At 35.5% G+C, this 15,933-nt stretch overlaps 1 protein-coding gene across 3 annotated transcripts in view; it reads left to right on the forward strand.

Annotated features, from left to right (window-relative positions):
* Positions 1–15,933, forward strand: part of LOC148351362 (leucine-rich repeat and fibronectin type-III domain-containing protein 2) — a 266,639-nt gene that overhangs the window by 150,707 nt on the left and 99,999 nt on the right. For all 3 annotated transcript variants that reach the window (XM_088354582.1, XM_088354585.1, XM_088354583.1), the window contains exon 3: positions 1,044–1,163. The gene's annotated coding sequence lies outside the window, so the exon portion shown is untranslated. The remainder of the gene's footprint in view (positions 1–1,043; positions 1,164–15,933) is intronic.

Here is a 15,933-nt window from a genome sequence, read left to right on the forward strand (position 1 = left end):
TCCAAAGACATGCATTTCAGGTGGATTGGCCGGTTCAAATTGTCTCTAGGTGTGAATGAGCGAGCCAGTTGTCTGCCCTGTGTGGCCTGCGATTGGCTGGCAACCATTTCAGGATGTCCCCTGCCCACTGCCCGATGATTGCTGGGATGGGCTCCAGCACCCCCGCGACCCTACTGAGGATAAGCGGTGCAGCTAATGAGATGAGATGAGATGTGTATAGATTTTATAGTACTACTGTACCTTTATTGTGTAGTATTTCTACAGAATTTTGGTAGTATTTTTTTGTGGTACTTCTGTAGCAGTATCTTTGTTGTATTTCTGTCGTAATATTTATGTAGCAGTACTTATGTATTATGGTAGTACTCTTAGTTGTATTATTATAGTTTTTCTGTAGACTTGTTTTTAAGTATTTCCATACCAGTATCGTTGTAATATTTCTTTAATACGTTTTACGATAACTGTAGTAATTTATTTTGTAGTTTTTCTGTTGTAACATTTCTTTAAGAGTATTTTTTTATCATAGTATTACCGTACTAGTTTTTGAAGTAATTGAAGTAATTGTATTTTCTTCTCATTAGAATTAAGACACAATTATACATGAAGTAATTGTTTGTAAGCGTTAAAATTGATATATTTGTTATGTAGTTATTTTGTAATAAATTTGCCGTTTTTTTGTAGTATTTTAACTGACTCTCGATGCATAGATTAACACACCACCGACCACATTCCGTTCGAACAACCCCGATTTGCTGCATTTAAAAAACAATAGTGACAAGATGGGCCGTTGAGATGTTTGTTTTAAATAACAGTTGTTTGGCTGTCTGTTGGCCATTCTGAAAGGTTTAGGAAAATTCCTGGGACTTCTTGTATTAATCATTATCCCCTGAAACTCTTAATGACCATATGTTTCATTGCATTATTAATATAAAAAAATTAACTGAGCATTTGTTTTAATTTTCAACTTTATTTATCTTGGATGGGATGAGTGAGTGAATCAAAGTTTTTAATTCCTTAAATTACTCAAATAATCTTTTGTTTTTCAGGTGCACAGAAAAATTAAGTGAGACTTGGTCCCCAAGACCAAGAAACATAATCTGCCTCCTACTTTGAATTGAGCAACATGTGTCTGGATACTTGAGCAGACCAACCAAGTTACCATCACTGTGAGTACAACACTGAAGCAAGAAGTCATGCTATGTTAAAAAAATATTCAGTATAATAATTAGGCAACGGTTTTCATGTGGCTATAAGTAACTTTTAGATTCAGCATTTTTCACCATCGTAACATCAAGAATTGGTCTAATACTGTCAAAAACTCTCAAATAGCATTTACTACAGTCCCTTGTCTTTTGCGTTTAATGTGTATCACACAATTCTCAGCCCCTCTTAGTCTATTTTATACACATAGCGAACAATTTTCAAGAGTATTATAAGAACTATTTATTATATATATATATATATATATATATATATATATATATATATATGTGTAGATACTGCAAATTTTTATGCACTACGTATTTATGCACATATTTAATGTAAAAATATTTTTTAATACAGGAAGTTTGAATCAAAGTAGTTGAGGATAATATGGATGGTTGAGGATAACAATAATAGAGGTATCATTAGAATATGGGAAACTTACTGCTACATGTTTACTCAAGTTCAATGTTAAATTCTTGAATGCCGAAATCTTAAGCAAACAATGTTTAGGCAAAACAAAGGAGACATTGCATATTGTAGCTGGTATTTTGCTCCCTTTTTAAGGGGAACATGCTTTTGATGTGAGGTCAGGGCTGCTCCTCCTCTTTTGTGTTCTCATAGTCGGTATTGCTAAGCGACACTTTCAATCTGTTTCATCTGCAAACAAAATTTCCCCGACTGAAGTTGTATATGGTCACGTGACGAGGATGCTACGTTTGATTGGGTAAACATGGTAGGGCCTGCTGGAGGTCTCCGTCACAATAAAGACAGAAACATACTTACATGCAGGGTATTTATTTAGTAACGAAGTAACGACTTCAATGTGCCCTAGTAAAAGTAATGTACTCTAGTAAAAGTAAAAATATAGGGATTTGAAAATACCCCTAGAAGTACAAAATTTCCCAAAACTTACTCAAGTAAATGTAACAGAGTAAATGTACTCCGTTACTACCCACGGGTGGTCGTGGTGAATGCTGAACAGCCAATCAGAGACGTAGATTCTGTGAAATTTGGGAGTTCTGAGATTTGTGTCCCATGAGAATAATGGGATTTAGGTCCCGTCTGCTGCCTACAGTTGATGCTTGTGCATCTTTTGCCGGAAGGTAGCCATATTTCTGTGGTGAAAAAATAATCTTGCACAGCATTTATTATGATTATTTTCAAATTATTGTTATTTTTTTTTCAACACAGTGCTCTGAGGCCGCACAAAAGTGAATTAGCATGGCATTAATGTATTTATGTACAGTATTTATTGACTTTGTTTAGGCATGTACCGTATCTTCCGCACTATAAGGCGCACCGGGTTATAGGGTGCACCCCGGAAAAAAAGTTTCTTGTCCTATATTTGACATACATAAGACACACCGGATTATAAGGTGCTACAATGGGAAGGTCAACAAAACAGTCGGATAGTTCAGTCAAACTTATTACCCCCTTAACATTCCCAAAGCTTGCAAAGACGCAAATACGTGTCGAGAACACGTGCGGATGCGTGTCCATACGATGTCACTCAAATGCATCGTTCCATCATTCGGAAGGTTAAAGTATTGGGATTCAAGAAATGCCAACCATTCCTTAGTTTCTATTTTCTTTTTCGCTCGCAACTTTACTGTGCATATGGCAATAAACACTTGGAATTGAGTTTAATTTAAAAATAGATTCCATCCATGATCTGCACCGCTTATCACAGAAAACATTGAGTTCAGTCCGAAAACAAGATACTGGGAAAATATTTAGCCAGAGTAGCTCACCGAAGTCGTTGTGTTCAATAATAATGTGCAGTCATGGTCCTCTTATATCTGTGAGTTTAGTAAATCCAGGAGAATAAAATATTTACAAATACAGAATAGTAAAAAATGCTTTCTGTGTACCGTCAACCACGTGCTATACACATTAATCTTTTTTCGGCCAATTGCAGGCTTTGTTTTGCGGCTTCAGCCTTTGCCAGCCTGTAAATGATAAAAAGGATCCGCCCCTTGACCTCCGGATAACTTAAGCCAATAGCGATCGATTTAACTGATAATTGACACATCTTTTTCGGCCAATTGCAGGCTTTGTTTTGCAGCTTAAGCGTATGCCAGCCTGTAAATGATAAAAATGATCCGCCCCTTGACCTCCGAATAACTTTAGCCAATAGTGATCGATTCAAATGATGATTGACACATTGGTTGGCCAATGAAACGCCAGTAAATAAATCCCAGCATACACCGCGGACTACTTGGCGTTCGGGGGAAAATCTAGTCGGCGGCTGCAAGTTAGTTGGAAGACTTTGCAACTTAATATTGATCCATAAATAAGGCGCACTGTATTATAAGGCGCATGGTCAGCTTTTGAAAAAAATAAAGGCTTTTAGGTGTGCCTTATAGTGCGGAAAATACGGTATTCATTCACTGAATAGTATTTTTGATTTTTTTAAATCAACTTTGACGTTGAATTGATAATTTTTAAATGTCTATTGATCCATTTTTTTTTTTTTTTATGTGGCATATAATAATTTGCAGTTTATTCTAAATCTGCAGTCATGAACAAACAAGCAAACACAAACAAACGGAATCAAAGTAAGTATGTGAGTTTCCCTACGGGGATGAATTGAGTAACTATCTATCTATCTATCTATCTATACACAATTTAATTGGTTTGAAGGAGATGGAGAGAATAATTTCTAGTGAAAAAAACATTTGATTCAAAAAATGGATTGACAAAAAAGTGTTTTGTTATTTTAATATTTTATTTGGGCAGCACGGCAGCGCAGTGGTCAGCATATGTGCAGCACAGTTCTAAGGTCATCGGATCAAACCTTCCTGTGTGGAGTTTGCATGTTCTTTCAGTGCTTGCGTGGGTTTACTCCAGGCACTATGGTTTCCTCCCACATTAAAAAAACAAAACAAAAAATATGCATGTCAGGTTAATTGTCCGGTCCAAATTGTCCCCAGGTGTGAATGAGCTAGTGAGTTGTCTGTCTCTGTGTGCCCGGCGATTGGCTGGCAACCAGTTCAGGGTGTCCCCTGCCCAGTGCCCGAAGATAGCTAGGATGGGCTCCAGCATCCCCATAACCCTACTGAGGATTAGCGGTGCAGACAATGGATGGATGGATGGATATTTTATTTCACCAATTTTTCCAGTTAGGTGAGTAAAATAATCCAGGAAATAAAGTGAACAATATTTCCTAAACAGGCATATGGTGAATATTTTTTCCACATTTGTTTTTTTCATGTATTTATTTATTTTATTATTTAGTCTCCTATTCATTCATTTGTTCATCTACTTATTATTATAATTTTGTTGTCGTAATGAACTTTGAATTTGCATTAAAAGTTTTTTAATGCATATTGTTCCAAAGTATTTTTTTCATGTGGTATGTGATAATTAGCAGTGTAATCATGCAGTCACAAACAAACAAACAAAAAACACCCAAGGTAAAAAATATGTACTTTGAGTGAAAACATGAACCGCAACGAATTATTAAATTGGTAAAAAAAAGGAAATGTGTAATTGTTATCTTTGCTATTTTAATATCATTTACTTCACTATTTTCTGGAGTAAGGTGAAAAAATAATCCAGTAATTGAAGTGAGCAATACTATAAAAAATGTTTCCACATTTATAGAACTGCTTTTAATCAGATAATCAATCCACCATCCTCTAGTTCAGAGTTTTTCTCATCTTTTGTCTTAGTTGAGATAAATAAATTGAAAATAAAGAAAAAAAATCACAACATTTATATTGGAAAAAAAGAAAGATTTCTGCCTATTCCTTAAGAATGTCTTGTTTTGGAGTCCAACTATTTATACAGATTTAGATATATTTGGCCTGAACAAATGATCCACTTGTTTATTCTGCACCATGTTATATGTTGTAAAAAGAGCATTTTATGGCTCAAGTATTGATGTGTTTATGAATGAAAAAGAAAGTATCAAATATAAAGAGTTTAATTTGACTGGAATTCTACAATCTTAATCTAATCCGCTTGCATATTATTGTACTTTTGTGAAGCCTGATTAAATGATACGCATGGCTGAGCGTGCCAAAACCCCTGAAAAAACCCGCCTTCTTCTGATATACAAAGTTGGATTATGTCTAAAGCCATCTGCCCAGACGCTTCCCATTCTGTCCATCACTCTTTCTCCTTGCAAAATTGGCAGCATTTACTGAAGTCACTGCAAAGCTTATTGCAGTGGTGTCACCAGACCTAAGTCTTATGGAGGGTCATATCAAATGGATGGGATAGGCACAATTATTATTACCCCAAAGTTTTTTACACAGCACTAATACACAATAAACATAACCTACGGCATTTTCAGCAGGAGCAGCTTACATTACTGGTGAAAGTGGCGGAAAATGCAAAGGAAACCAGGAATAAAAAGAATAGTAGGACAAACGGAAAACAGATAAAAAGAAAAAAGAAAAGGAAAGAAGGGGCAAAAAATAATTCAAGAGAAAAAAGACAGAAATTAAAAAAATGTTATCTTCTCTTTTTCTTTTCATTTTTTCTTTTTCTGTTTTTTATTTTGTCCATTGTTTTCCTTTTTTTCTTGAGTTTTACTTTTTGTCTTGTTTCTTTTTTTCATGTTTCCTTTTACCTTTTTTGTCCTTTTTTTATTTCTATTTGATTTTTTTATACCTATTTATCTTCTTTTCAAAAATAATTAGGTTTCATTATGTAAAACAATAGACAGCCAGGTCCCTTTTAGACGCTTTATTTTCAATTTGTGATTGGTCAATGTGCATTTTATCCCTTGGATTCTGGGTTTTTGACTTTAAATTTGTCAAGTGTATAAAATGTGTAGTTTTTTGTTTTTAGAACTGTAAATATTTTAGTTTCCAGTGTTTTTTAGGGATGTGTTTTACTATTTTTTTTTTTTGTATTTTGTTGTTTATTTGTTGCTACACTGATAAGTCAATATATATTTTAATCTGGCAGGGATTCCAGTTACATGACTTTAAAGTTGCCTAATATAAAAAGGTTTGAAGTTTAAATGAGTAAATGTTCGCTGGTGAGTAAATAAATAAATGCTATGATAATTTAGTAGAATAATGTTTTTTTATTTTTATTCAAAAAAAAAATAATTAATTAATTTTGTCCATCATATTACATTATTATTGGTAATATACTGATCAAAGGACTGCCAAAAGTTTGACTTTTTTTCTTTTTTCCTGTTTTTTTTCTTCTCTTATAGTTATTTATTTTTTCCCTTTTTCTTCTCTTTTGTATCTTTTACCCTAGCTTTTTACAAATTCTTTCAACTTTTTTCTTCTTTGTTTTTCTTTTTTTGTTGTTCGTTTCCCCCTTTCCTCTTTTTTCTTCCTATGGTTTCTTTTTTCTTACATTATATATATCATACATTACATACACTTTCTTTGGGTGGGCAAAGTGTATCTGTAGGTGGGGACTGACCACCTCTGGTAATGCACCTAGCTTATTGTCAGTTTTCATCCCGGGGACGAAGCTACCGTGACATTGAAATGATCCTAGCTTGTTTCAAATTTACTTTCAGGAGGAAGAAAAACAGATAAGGGCTTTGAGTAGGCGCTGGCAAGTGGGTGCCGTACCTCAGGGGGGAGGGAATAGATTACAATGAGTAGGACGGTTTGTGAAAAACATAAAATGCAATTTACCAAGGAAATTGGGTTGATTTGGTTCAAAAATGTCAGGTAGGTGTTGAGCGCCCACAGGGTTTCCCCTCTGGGAAGGGCACAGTTGAGACTTTTGATTGCCTACTAGATGTGACGCGCAACAGTTGGTATGCTGGCCTGAATTCAGGTTTGCTGATTTTTTTTTTTTAAAGGGACATTGTGTATTACTTTGTGCCTTGTAGTATTATAAAAACGCCATTCATTAAAAAAAGTAATATACCGTGCATATTAGTGTTGAACTTGCTTTTTTTTTAACCTGAAATACAACTCAAAGTTTGACTTTGTGTTACACACGAGATTTTATCATTTTAGCGCAAAACCGGTTGTCGGGATGGCAGATCAGAGCAGAAACGGGTCCAGAAACAGGTCGGCAACAGGTATCAGAAAACAGGGCAGGAAAAAAAAGGTATGAGCTTGGATAGCGGGGAGCATCGGTTCGCAATGATCTGACGGCTTCCACTCAAAAGCCGGGGGTTTAAAAGGAGTCTCTGAACCAATCAGGTCTCAGGGCTGTTGGCGCCAATTGGGCAGTCATAGGTGCCCTGAATCAGCAATCATGACAGTTGAGTCAAGTCATGTTGTATAGCCCTTAATCACAAAGAGTCTCAAAGGGCTGCACAGACCCCAGATTATTTCAAATCACCGACTATTATTACACCATCCCCTGATCTAAAACCTGGATGCGGGCAAGGAAAAACTTAAGACCTCAATATGAGAATAATGAAGAAACCTTGAAAAGGGACTGCAAATGAGGTAATCCCCCTTCCAGAATGACAAGGCTGCAATGGATGTTGCAATAACAAATAATAAACAGATATTGTCAACAATATCGCTTATTCATATGCTACAGAATAGAAGTGTGTTTTAAGCTTAACCAATTAATCCGTTCCTGACCGCTCAAAATCATCCAAGTTAACCCTAAGTAGCTATAAAACACATTTTCCTGATCACTAAAAACACATTCAAAAAGTAAATGAAAAGAAAAATACAGTAAGATGAATGACAAGATATTAACTAAATAATACACCAGTTTATTATGAGAACTTACTATGAAGGAAATTAGCAGTTGATCATGGTCTGGTGGTGGTGGTGGTGGAGGAGTGAGAGAGTCAGAGAGTGTGAGAGTGTGGATGATACGCAAAAGATGCGATTAAAAAAACAAAAACACAACACAGGCACAGGGGAACTGGTGAAAATGGCGGAAAATGCAAAGGAAACCAGGAATAAAAAGAATAGTAGGACAAACAGAAAACAGATTAAAAAAAATAAAAGGAAAGAAGGGGCAAAAAAAAAATTCAAGAGAAAAAAGACAGAAATTAAAAAAATGTTATCTTCTTTTTCTTTTCATTTTTTCTTTTTCTCTTTTTTATTTTGTCCATTGTTTTCCTTTTTTTCTTGAGTTTTACTTTTTGTCTTGTTTCTTCTTTTCATGTTTCCTCTTACTTTTTTTGTCCTTTTTCCTTTTTTTTAAATTTCTATTTGATTTTTTTTTATACCTATTTATCTTCTTTTCAAAAATAATTAGGTGCATTTTGGTCACTTGAAAGGCTCCGTATTCTGTGCCCTTCCGTTGTGCCTTTAGAACTTGTTATCGGTGGCCCGAAATAATACAGCCACATATAGTCGGAAAATAACACACACTGCTCTTTTAACTTTCAAATTGATTGGCCCCCCGGCTACGATTGTGAGATCCCTGGTGTAGACACTGGTTGTTTGTACTTTTCTAAGCAGTTACCATGTGCAATTTAATTTCTATTTGTTTTTGTCCACATTATCTCATCTGATTCTTCGTATATATATATATATATATATATATATATATATATATATATATATATATATATATATATATATATATATATATATATATATATATATAATTTTTATTTATTTTTTTAGAAGGGTCCGTTTCAGAGAATAGTTTCGGCCAAAAACACACTTTTTGATCGAAGATTATCTTTCCTGATAAACACACAATAAGGCTTATTGTAGTGGTCAATCAAATGTAACACAAGGCAGGTAAATGTATTAGTAAGGTGCAGATATTTCTCTTCGCATTCCAACTGCAGTGCAATCATTTAAAATGGCCACCGCCTGTCACATCCCCGATTGCCAAGTCACAGCGGGATTCATTCCTCTATCAAGCAGACGTGCCATTTGCAGCGTAGACAAGAAAACAAACAACAAAAAATTGTGATGAACTGACGATTTCCGTAATAAAGAAGATGTAGGGATGAATTTCTGCAGGCATCATAAAGAGAAATTCAATATTATGATGTGATAAAGACGAAAATTGCAAAACATCCAATATTGTTCCTCTGTTATTTCAGTGCTCTTTAGTCAATAATTAATCATTCACACAAAGTTTTTCTTTATAGTTGCCAATATTTTTCTGCATTTGTTTATTCAGAGATATATATATATTGCCCTTTCTAGTTTTATTTCAAAATGAAGGAATTAAATTGAAGGAATGCAACACTTAAAAGTCTTCTTATGAGGAGGATATCGTTGAGTTGCTTTCAATTGGAGCATGAAAATAATATTATGATTCAGTTGAGGCTATTTTGCAGGAAATGTAATTAAACACTTTAAGGCAACATAATAACCATTTGTTTACCAATATTATTTTCTTATTTGTTCTTAGACCATTTTTTGTCCAGAAAAAAGCATATAATTTACATCGCAACTGTCTAGAACAGTGTTTTATAATATATATATATTTTTTTTTTTTGATGCAATGCACACTTTTTTTTTTTATTAAAAAAAAAATCTCAAGGCACACCAATGAAAATGTTCAAAAATGTATCCCCAGCACCAGTTTTAGTTTATCATTTGTTTTGAACTATTATGATGTTTAAATTGACAGTTTAAAATGATTTTCTATAATTTGTGGTCATACAAGTTAGTAATGATAGGTGGGTGCACGTCTTTATTCTGTTGTTTTTAAAATATTTTAAATCAGTATATCTATGACCAATATCTCTACTTTATCATCTCATCTCATCTCATTAGCCGTACCGCTTATCCTCATTAGGGTCGCGGGGGGGGGCTGGAGCCCATCCCAGCCATCTTCGGGCAGTGGGCAGGGGACACCCTGAACTGGTTGCCAGCCAATCGCAGGGCACACGGGGACAGACTACTCATTCGCTCATTCACACCTAGGGACAATTTGGACCGGCCAATTTATTCATTTCTTATTTTTGTATTTGCAGTACAATCTGAAACAGCTCCATCAAACTAAATTCATTATTAGATATATTTCTCTGTACCCTCTCATTGGCAGATAATTAGTATATAAAAACAAGAAATGTTATCTGCTGCCATTACTGGTATGAATAATGCTAGTTATTAGAGTGAGCACTGGAAGAGAGCAAAGCTTTGCAAAGATAAAATTGGTCCGTGGGCATACTAGTTTGGTCTGGCCCATTGGTTAAACAGCATTGGTTTAGAAAACCAACATATATCAGGTCCAAAATTAGTGATTGTTCAATACCAATTTTCCCAATCCTATACCAATAGTTTGAAAGTATGGATGGGTTGATATTGATCCTTTGCCTATACAATCATTTTTGTCCAGCCAAAAGTGAATAACTAAACTGGACATTATATGCTTGTTATGGACCTATACGCTTAAGTGAAACTTCAGTGTTTGCCTTTGCCTCTTACGCAAAATTGTTTGTCCGAACACAAAGAAGAAATTGCTAGCTGAGCATAGAAAACATTATAACATGGTGGCAATCAAGTCTAAATGACCATTAACATAATCTAAGGATATATGTCATTGATTTGGCCGGTAGATGTTTTTAATTTATAAAAAAAATAAATTATATGTATTTATTCTACAGCTATAAATTAGCGAATCAGTCTAGTCTGGATCGGACTAACAACTGTTCAAGTAAACAGGATCCAGCCTTCCCTATTTAAATATTGAAGGAAATACTAAACGTATACTGTAAAATTTGGACTATAAGGCACACCTAATTATAAGCCACACCCAGTACATTTCTAAAGGAAAAAACATTTTGTACATACATAAGCCGCACCCGACTATGAGCCGCATGTGCCCACATTAAAACATGAGATATTTACAATGAAAACTTGAGTTTCAATAATATACAGTATCTTAGCACCTTGACGTTCTGACAGCCTGCCTGATAAACAAATATGTGACCGTAAGCATTGTTCCCTCTAATTTTCCACTGGTCTGAGCGTTCACACAAAGTCGGTGAGCAACGCTTGAAACAACAGTGAGCAACAGCAACCTCAAGTGTGGCAACTAAATCATTATCAAACATGTCCAAAACTTGACATCACGTTACATTTTGCTGAGATTCCGGCAACGCAAAATTATTTTTCACTTTAGAATGAATTGACTAATGTATGATTGCAAAGGTTGCAGGGCCTACAAATGTCATTTGTTTTTACAATTCTTTCACAAGATATCCATTTATTTTATTCCCGGTATATTTTGTTTCAATTTTGGCAACAAGATTAACTTGATATAATTGGAAATTATTTGAATGCAACACAAACTGTTTCCTCTTTTTCTGTTTTTTATCCTTTTTTTAAATTCCTTTTTATATCTTGTGTTTATTTTTTCCTAGCTATTACTTTTTTCTTGCTTTTTTGTTCTCTATTACCTTATTCCCTTTATTTGCTTCTTTTTTTCTAAATTTTTCCTGCTCTTTTTCTCGTTTTTTCTCTCCATTTGTTCAGTTTTTTTTTTTCAGCTTTTCACAACTTTTTCAGTTTGGTATTTTTTTTCTTTTTTTGCTCTATCCCCCCCCCCTTCCTTTAAGTAATTGTTTGCACAATTGTACATAATATTTGGTCGTGTAGGGATTAAAGAAGCAAAAAGAACCTGAAGAGCCGTTTGGGACCCGAAAGAGCCGGTTCTTTTTAGTGAGCCGAGCCGATGAAGCCGGTTCTCGAAAAACTCTACTGACTTTACTCAACTTCGTTCTTCTTCGACATTGACTTCAAAATACCACATTTAGAACACAGCGTCAGGGCAACCTGTGTATTTTTACCTTCATGCACTGTAACTTTGACTTAATTCGCTTTTTAATTACCGTAAATTCTGGACTATAAGCCGCTACTTTTTTTCCCTAAGTTTCAACCCTGCGGCTTATTCAGTGATGCGGCCAATATATGTGATTTTTCTAACGGCCGCTAGCGGCGCTCGAGTGTTGCTACCATTAACTGCCTTGTCAAAGCTATATTATTATTATTAAAGCTTTGAAAACTCTCTCGGTGTACCGTCTTTCTTTGTAAATATGTGTAACCCATGTATAATATGTATTTGCAACTGTATATTTTTGTAATGTATTTATTTGTATTTATTTTAGACACTTATTCTGATATGTTTTGCACGGATGAACGAAAAATGAGGGGCGGAACAAACGCGGGGTGCCGAGTTTAAGTGGGGACCACTAAAGGTGAGGGACAAACAAGGAAAGAAGAGGGGGTAAAAAGTTGGTTAAAGAAAAAGGAGTTGCATGAGTAAATATGTTCATCTGATATATTTTTCCCACCCTTACCTTTTAAAATATACACTTTTTTCCTTGGTTACTTTCAACGGGACCTGGACTCTGCAGGTATGCATCAAACCTTAAGTACCGGTATCATTTTCCATTCATTTTGCTGGCTGTGATTTTTGGACTGTGGACTTTAATGAAGGACATTTAGTTTCAATCGTGGGAGTTTAAGTCGGGTTTGGGTTAATTTTGTGTTTGTGTTACATGTTTAAACGTGGGCGCATGCGGCTTATATACAGGTGCGCCTTGTGTATGTACAAAATCGGTTTTCCTCTTAAAATGTGGTGTGTGCGGCTTATAATCAGGTGCACTCTAAAGTCTGGAATTTACGGTAGCAATTTCGAGCCCTCATTTTTGTGAGCTGGCTATATTTTCTTGTGGCGGAAAAGCTCTGGGTAGTGCGCAATTGTGCACACACTCAGCTTAGAGGGAACATTGACCGTAAATTGTCACTAGTCACTGCAATATTCCATCCCTGATAACATTGGAAAGCTTAAACTCTTGGGATTCATTTCAAAATATACTAATCAGAGACAAATCACGAGTAGTCTCAATCAAGATAGCCGAAAACTAAAAAGCTGAATTAACTCACCGTTCAAGCGCTGGACGTCTTTAACTTCTTTGAATCTCAGCAAAAATGGCTCCGTTACATCAAGGACAATCCATAGAATCCAAACCTGTGAACTATTTACTCCATAACAGATGGTTAAATATGAATCAGCCTTTAACATTTTTGCTCGTCCAACGTTGCTTATTGTAATTTGTTAGTTTCGCCACATTATTTAAGTTTACACATATACAGATTCGTAAAACTATTTCCAAGATGGTTGTTAGCCATTTCTTTTTGATTGACATCTTTTCCATGAGGAGAGACTGTTGATGCTAGTTTTATTCATGCTCAAAGCGCATTAAACATGTGTTTTCCTCGACATACATCCCACGTGTCCCACTGTTACTATAAGTGCTCAGGCGCCCCTGGCGGCCGTTTGAAACAGTATGCATAAATTAGCCCCATCATTGCATAAGCGCATTGGTTTGGGGAAAAAGTTGCAGCCTATAGTCCAAATTTTTCTGGTATCTTATATTTTGTGTATTGCCTCTCAAATAACTATGTTAAAGGGACACTGTAACATTTGATACAAGGGCTATATAGCACAAGGAATAATACAAACTACGGAGACACCAAGTGACCAAACCATTTTACTTCTCATTGTTTGTGCTGAGCCTTTCACAAGGGGTTTTAGGGTACTCATTTGAAATTGCCTTTTTTGTCATTAAATAAAAATACCATCCATCCATTATCTGCACCGCTTATCCTCAGTACGGTCGTGGGAGTGCTGGAGCCCATCCCAGCTATCTTAGGGCATTGGGGAGGGGACACCCTGAACTGGTTGCCAGCCACAGGGACAGACAATTTGCTCGCTCATTCAGATTCAGATTCAGATCTACTTTATTGTCATTCTAGTACACGTGTATACAGAACGAAATGTCGATACATCTGACCCGCACAGTTTCCTTGAATGTACAGATATAAGTAAAAGTTGTATTGTATTATGGCTACGTATAGTATTTTACCATAGTGCCAATAGTGCAAGAGGAGTAGCTAACCAGATGTGCAAAATGGGCAGTCAGGTTAACAAGTCAGGTAAACAGTAACATTAACACTGTAACAATAACGCTGTAAGTACAATAGTGCAGAGAGCAAATGTGCAAGGAGTGGCAAGCTATAAAGAACTGCCAGTAGTGCAAAAAGTCAGATTAGCAGCCGTTTAGATTTAGGTTAACTATATGTTAGATTGACCATTTAACAGTCTAATGGCCAGGGGGACTAGACTACTGCGGAACCTGGTGGTCCTGCACCGCACACTGCAGTACCTCTTCCCAGAGGCTAGCAGAGTGAACAGTCCATGATGGGGGTGAGAGGGGTCCCCGATAATGTTCTTAGCATGGGATAGGCAGCGCTTCTGGCCAATGTCCTGAATGGAGGGAAGTGTAGTAATTCACACCTAGGGACAATTTGGACCGGCCAATTATCCTAACATGCATGTTTTTCGAATGTGGGAGGAAACCGGAGTGCCCAGAGGAAACCCACGCAAGCACGGGGAGAACATGCAAACTCCACACAGGAGGTTCGATCTCATGACATCAGAACTTTGCAACACAAGCGCTTACCACTGCGCCGCCGTGCTGCACACATAAAAATAGCAATATATTTTATCTTGCAACCCCGGTCTACAACGTTGATAAAAGTTTAAAACTAAGATGGAATAAAAACAAGATACAATATGTATATACAAAAAAAAAGAATACGTACATATATTATTTATTGTTGTAAATGTAGGTCAAGGTCAACAAAAACATCCTGCCAGAAAACATCCAAAAATTATTCATTCGGAAAGAGAGAAATTATAACTTGAGGGGCTCTAGTAAATTCCAAATCCCAAAGGTGAGAACAACCAGGAAAAGAATGTGTGTCTGTGTGTGGAGTCAAACTTTGGAATAATTTACAAGGTGTTATCAAACAATATCCAACTATTCATGTGTTCAAATTTAAATACAAAAAAAAGCATTACTGGCAAAATACAGGGATGAAGAAAACGGGATGAGTGAGATTGGAAATACTGCATTTAAAACTATGGTTCACTTTGTTGTTATTGTTGCTATTATTATATTATAACTGTTATTATAAATTTTAATTTTATTTTTATTTTTATCATTGGTGCCGCAGTGATGTTTGGTAACTAGTGGTATTATGACGTTGAGAGATGGGTTTTACGAAGATTAGTTTTTAAAGTATGTGATTATTTTAATTATTATAATTATTGATATCTGACCTATGTAATAAGTATATCTATGACATTTTGTTAAAATGAGACGAGGATTTGTGAAATGTATTTAATAGGGAAGATAAAGGGGTAGGAAAAATAAGCATATGCTTCTGACTACCCATTTTCTGACATGTAACATTATTTTGTTGTTGTTTTTGTCCTGTTTTTATTTTAATGTTTGAAATAAGGTTTTCATTCATTCAAGGTGCAGTCGAGGGTATACAAAAGGTGTTATGTCGTGGATCACAGCCTATAGCTTATTGTCTTGCAGTTAATTTATTGGCTTATGAGTATTTTTTAAAAATGTACGTTAATATGATGGTTCATGTATTTTTTACTTATTAGTCAAATGGATGGCAGCACGGCGGCTATATATGCATAATATATTCTATATATTATATTGTTTTTTCCCTGTTTTTTTCAAAGTTTTCATAGCTAATGTATCATGAAAACTCAACAGCATTTTTTTTTTAAATATGCGTAGGTCTTTTTTCCTCCTCCAATGCTTTCCAAATGTTGTCAGCCATCTCTGTAATTTTCTTAATGGAACATGACACTTGTAATAATTGTGGTCCCGGCAAATATCTGTACTACTTGTTGAAGTTCGTGACTAAAATTCCCAGGGGTGTTTTGCTATTTTTGGACAACAACACAGTTTCTCGGGGCCAAAGTAATAATATCTCATGGGACTTTGCAAAAAGCCCCAGTGGTACAAATGCAGTAGCCTGACTT

Source organism: Urocampus carinirostris, chromosome 15 (genome assembly GCF_059441175.1).
Source record: "Urocampus carinirostris isolate Australia breed hairy pipefish chromosome 15, RoL_Ucar_1.0, whole genome shotgun sequence".
NCBI lineage: Eukaryota > Metazoa > Chordata > Actinopteri > Syngnathiformes > Syngnathidae > Urocampus > Urocampus carinirostris.